Below are 6,000 nucleotides of genomic sequence, written 5' to 3'. Positions count from 1 at the left end.
GTCTTTTGTTTAATCAATTATCCCTGCTTTATTTAATCATAAGCGATTTTAAACATAGGTCCCAGATCGAACCAAACGCCGGTCTGTTAGCTATGCCACACAGAAGGTTGTCAGTGAGAGAACATTTATGAAAAGCGCTCGGCACGCCTCGTGACATTCCGCTGTATGTTAATCATCTCCGCGAGGGCTCGGCATCTCATGAATAATTCATGACTGGTTGTTTTCAATCGCATGGAGGCTGCGGCGGTTTTGACGTTTGAGGGTAAGTTGTGTTGATCCATAGGCGACAGGTTATTGACGGAATCTGGTATGTCGTCTTTTGTTTCAGCAACGCGTAGTACACGTGCAGGCATCTGTAACCTATCGAGGATGTGCGTGATTCTGTAGAAGTGCTTCGCTCGAAGTGCCAGGATTCTGCGAGTCTGCAACATGGCATCGTCATTCCTATCTTATCTGCCAACGGTGCAACAGGCGCACAGCTTGCTTAAGTTATAGGGCGAGATCTGAACACTGAACAGGAAGATTACTTTTCATCAATTTAACAATAGCCTATAGATCTATTCTTTGAATGGGTGCCCCCTTCACCTCTCACCTAACTGCGCGCACGTACCATCGACCAAATGACTGGGGTATTATAGCCTTTGTGAACACACAAGCGCCCCCACCCCCAAACCCAACCCCCCAGTCCACGATACATAAACTGACATTTGCCAGATCTTCAGAAGGATGACAAATCTGAATCGGAATAGAACGGAAATAGTCATTGATGGTTCCGCAGCTTACTGCTGAAATTATTGAGTGTCTATTAGAGCTAGGGCTATCAGTAACAAAAGAAAAAAATGATTTCTTATCAAATTATTGTTCAGAATGTCAATCACTTTTTCATCTGTAGATCTTAATGATTGCACGAATCACATCTGTCATGTTCATCATCAATATGTAATAAACAAACAAATCCATTGACATATGCTTTCTTGAACATGTTGAAAATACAGACAAAATGGCAACTTAAAGGGGCACTGATCTAAAGCAATTCCCCGGGTCTGGTTGTTGCCTTTGTTAGTGTTTTTTCCCGTGAGTGCCCGGATGATAAGTAGAAATCTAGACTATTTCGCGACCTGTGCTGCGCAATTCGTAAGCACATCTGTCACTTTTAGTTTTGATAAGTCACTTGCTTGGTAATTGTGCGATTTTCGTTTACACTATTTTGACTTGCAACACAAAGTAAATATTTCTCCTGAGCATTGCTTATTTTATCGTGTTTATATTTTTACAGTCAAAATGTGCAAAATTTTCACTTAGGAAATTTGTTAAATGCCTAAATATTCAGTTACTTTACAAATTGACTTAAAAATATGTCCATCTGTATTATTATAAAACGAATTCCAAAGATTTTTATGTTTAATATCATCACCAAGAGACTAAATGTTACGATGGAAAGTACATTTTTGTATTGTTTGGCTTCTAATCCAACCTACATAATAATCTATTATGATGTTTTGGGGCCCTTTTGATCGTCTTGATTTTAGTCCGTCTGTTAAAGAAATGGACAGATTTTTCAGTCAAAATGAGTGAAATATTTACACAGTTTTATAAATTGCCTGAGAGAATCACATTTTACAAATTGACTGTAATATATACACGCTTACTAAAAAAAGACTTGTGAAAACAACGTCAATCGCACATCGAAGAATTTCCCAACCAAGACGTAGAGGAACAAGAATGAATCTGTTCAATGCTACAGCAAATGAAGGAAAACAAAAGGCAAATATCATAATTATAACCAACCAATGTATAATTTTAGGCAGCTTCCTTGTTCGAGGAATGTATCCGTGAATATCCACACCAAGGCCATAGTTAACTTTTTTTGACAGGGGGGGGGCAAATATTTGTACAAGTATCACTTGTCCCCAACTTGATTCAAATAAAACTGTTTTCTATAAAAAATCTCAGGGGGCACCTGCCCCCCTGCTGGCTACAGCACTGCACACAAAGGAACAATATCCCACACATCTGCAGCTGTACAAAGAAACGTATTCGATGTCACGTGTCTCTGTAACAATCAAATATTTTAAAATATATATATCGTTTCGGGATATTATAACCCGTGTTCGTTTCCCAACGATCACTTGGATTGTTTCAGGTGTTTGACATAGGTGTCAGGTCTCAAAGGTCGGCTGAGAAAGCCCACGTGACAACTATTTTCATAACGTCCACGGTTCCTAAAATATTCCATTGAGTTAGATAACAATGAGCAATTAATCAACGTATTATCGGTTAACCCTTTGAGCAGAGTATCTTGTTTTTACATCGGCACATCACGCCATGATATGAGTGTATGCCTTTTTAGTAAACCTAGACATGTAAACACTCACTTTTGACATATCCACTGTGCACATGGTGCAAGATAACAGTGATTAATCAATCAACATATTTTCTGTTAATCCTTTGATGACAAGGAACGATCCGTTGATTCACTATAAAGTAAATCAACTGATCATTCATCTCTTGGGCTGCCACGTGCATATTACATAACACACATTTCACCTCACTTCAAACCTGTATTTAGATTGAATAATTACCCCAGACACAATAAATGCCAAATGGGAACCTTTGTTGGGTAATCTGAGTGGTGGTACCAGTAATTATACCTGTAAAAAATTCATTAACTGAGCATCAAGTTAATGACGACAAATACACAAGTGTAGCGTTATACCAGAAAATGTGGATGACAACAAGGGAGTCGTTATCGTATTATCGACGCAATCCGAAATCGGAAAATGCTTTCACTGCATGGATGCTTATTTTATGATTAAACTATAACCATCTGGGGTATTTCCAAATGACGACAACCGATGAGCTCAGCCACACTTTTTGTCTGTTTGTTTAGGCTGAAGAAATTAATTAACATGCGCCTTTTTTTTAAATCGTTATAGATCACGATTAACCAATCAGTGTTCAAAAATGGGTAAAAGAAATATTGTCCCAAGTTTATTTAGCTTTCCTTGCAGACGGTAGCCCAGTCTCTGGTCACGCTGAGTTGCGTTGCGTATCATCCGGGTATTCACGGGGAAAAAACAGTAACAAAGGCAACAACCAGTCCCGAGGAATTGCTTTAGATCAGTGCCCCTTGAAGACTTCCTATTGTTGTAGGGTTTTACATAAGGTAAAGAAAAAACATCTATAAATACCATATTCTTGACAAGTGTACAGTTTCTGTAATAAAAGTAATTATTAAATCTTACAGTCAACAACACCACTTCATTACTTATATTTCCTGTATGGACCCTTGAAATTGGGGGTCCTCTGAACCCCTGCATTTGTAGGACTAGGTAAAACAATGCCTGCCGACACTATTTTGCATATACAATTATAATGTAACTTGAACCCAAACTTTAGTTTTTGGCCTAAGAGTTATTGTGAACAGTAGCTGGAATATTGCTGAGTGCAGCAGAGATCCAGATACGCTGCGTATCTGCGTAAAATACGCATCAGAAATGCAGAAATTCGCAGTAAAATAAAATCCAAGCGTATCAAATACGCTACGAACATTACAGATTCGATTAGTAAATCAGCAACATATTTTGAAATTATAAACAGGCATTCCGTCAACCTTGCCAAACTCCACGATGACATTTACATCATGATCATTTACCATCACACTTTCTTGTGGACATATCGTGGTATTTTTTAGTCCTATAATTATAAATCTCTCGAACCGACATGACACTATTTTGCAGGGACTAGATGAATAGTGTTTTCAAATATTTAACTTAAATACCCACGTGTGTAACAACTAGTGGGTAACAGAAATTTGAATACCCAGATAGAATTACTGATACCCAATGATTTTAAAATGCATGGGTAAAATACCCACAACACCAAAAGCTTATCTGGAGCTCTGGTGCAGGGTTAAACAGCAAACAAACAAACAAACAAAGTGTGAACTCTGGTTTTTATGTTTATAATTCCATAATTGCAAAAAAATCAGCCAGAGCTTGGTCTTGTGAGCAGTGCTCCATGTCGTGATGCAACCAGCCAGAGCTTGGTCTTATGAGCAGTGGTCCATGTTGTGATGCAACCAGCCAGAGCTTGGTCTGATGAGCAGTGGTCCATGTTGTGATGCAACCAGCCAGAGCTTGGTCTTAGGGGCAGTGGTCCATGTTGTGATGCAACCAGCCAGAGCTTGGTCTTATGGGCAATGGTCCATGTTGTGATGCAACCAGCCAGAGCTTGGTCTTAGAGGCAGTGGTCCATGTTGTGATGCAACCAGCCAGAGCTTGGTCTTAGGGGCAGTGGTCCATGTTGTGATGCAACCAGCCAGAGCTTGGTCTTATGGGCAGTGAACCATGTTGTGATGCAACCAGCCAGAGCTTGGTCTTATGGGCAATGGTCCATGTTGTGATGCAACCAGCCAGAGCTTGGTCTTAGAGGCAGTGGTCCATGTTGTGATGCAACCAGCCAGAGCTTGGTCTTAGGGGCAGTGGTCCATGTTGTGATGCAACCAGCCAGGGCTTGGTCTTATGGGCAATGGTCCATGTTGTGATGCAACCAGCCAGGGCTTGGTCTTATGGGCAATGGTCCATGTTGTGATGCAACCAGCCAGAGCTTGGTCTTAGAGGCAGTGGTCCATGTTGTGATGCAACCAGCCAGAGCTTGGTCTTAGGGGCAGTGGTCCATGTTGTGATGCAACCAGCCAGAGCTTGGTCTTATGGGCAGTGGTCCATGTTGTGATGCAACCAGCCAGAGCTTGGTCTTATGGGCAGTGAACCATGTTGTGATGCAACCAGCCAGGGCTTGGTCTTATGGGCAGTGGTCCATGTTGTGATGCAACCAGCCAGAGCTTGGTCTTATGGGCAGTGGTCCATGTTGTGATGCAACCAGCCAGAACTTGGTCTTATGGGCAGTGCTGCATGTTGTGATGCAACCAGCCAGAGCTTGGTCTCAGGGGCAGTGAACCATGTTGTGATGCAACCAGCCAGAGCTTGGTCTTATGGGCAATGGTCCATGTTCTCTTGCAACCAGCCAGAACTTGGTCTTGTGGGCAGTGAACCATGTTGTGATGCAACCAGCCAGAGCTTGGTCTTATTAGCAGTGGTCCATGTTGTGATGCAACCAGCCAGAGCTTGGTCTTATGAGCAGTGGTCCATGAATGACATCGACCAGCCAAGTCACCAAGTCTGACTACCCAAACAATTTTAGTCACCTTCAACGCCAGGCTACTGGGAACATAGAGAATCCAACGAGGGAGATGATTAAATTAGATTACAAACTATTAAATACAAATGTATTTGACTCTGTCCGATGATATTTTACAGTAAGAATTTGGTGTTTTGCAACAATGCGACATTTTGTCAAAGCCAATGGTATAAGTGATCAAAAGTAATCCAATTTAGGTATCACGGAAAAAGGAAAGCAGATATATGCATGTATATTGAAGATAAAAAATCTGTATCATACCATTCATAAATGTGAAATAAGGACCGGTATGTATGGTCGTAATACACATGATACATGTTTTGGTTGGTTTCTTGTTTTAACGCCGCACTCAGCAATATTCCAGCTATATGACGGCGGTCTGTAAATAATCGAGTCTGGACCAGAAAATCCAGTGATTGACATCATGAGCACACATGATACATGTACAGACCACTGGACACATGCTTGAGTTGGGCTAAAATGTGTTGATCATTGCTAGCTTAAACCTTTAAAAGTGCGCTGCATTCATGACATGCATCAATAACACTGAATGGACTGTGTTTTACACTGGGTGCTAGTTGTCACCAGCCTCTATGCAGTGCTAGCTGGCTGTAAGTCTGATGATGCTAGCTGGCTGTAAGTCTGATGATGCTAGCTGTAAATGTCATGGTGCTATCTGTGTATCAAATGATGCTAACTGTAAATCTAATGATGCTAATGGTCCTTGTTGTAAATCTTATGGTGCTAGCTGTAAATCTAATGGTGCTAACTGTAAATCTAATGGTACTAGCTGTAAATCTA

At 40.9% G+C, this 6,000-nt stretch overlaps 1 protein-coding gene across 1 annotated transcript in view; it reads left to right on the top strand.

Moving 5' to 3' along the window:
* The first annotated feature begins 216 nt into the window (after window positions 1-216).
* The window catches only part of LOC139447203 (sodium leak channel NALCN-like), a 79,353-nt gene continuing 73,569 nt past the window's right edge, over window positions 217-6,000 (top strand). Inside the window, exon 1 of the mRNA XM_071228428.1 lies at window positions 217-262. The gene's annotated coding sequence lies outside the window, so the exon portion shown is untranslated. The remainder of the gene's footprint in view (window positions 263-6,000) is intronic.

The sequence above is a fragment of the Haliotis cracherodii genome, unplaced genomic scaffold, assembly GCF_022045235.1.
Source record: "Haliotis cracherodii isolate W230 unplaced genomic scaffold, xgHalCrac1.p SCAF_7, whole genome shotgun sequence".
NCBI lineage: Eukaryota > Metazoa > Mollusca > Gastropoda > Lepetellida > Haliotidae > Haliotis > Haliotis cracherodii.
Note: the sequence above shows the minus strand (reverse complement) of the source record. Positions and strands in the feature narration are given on the sequence as shown.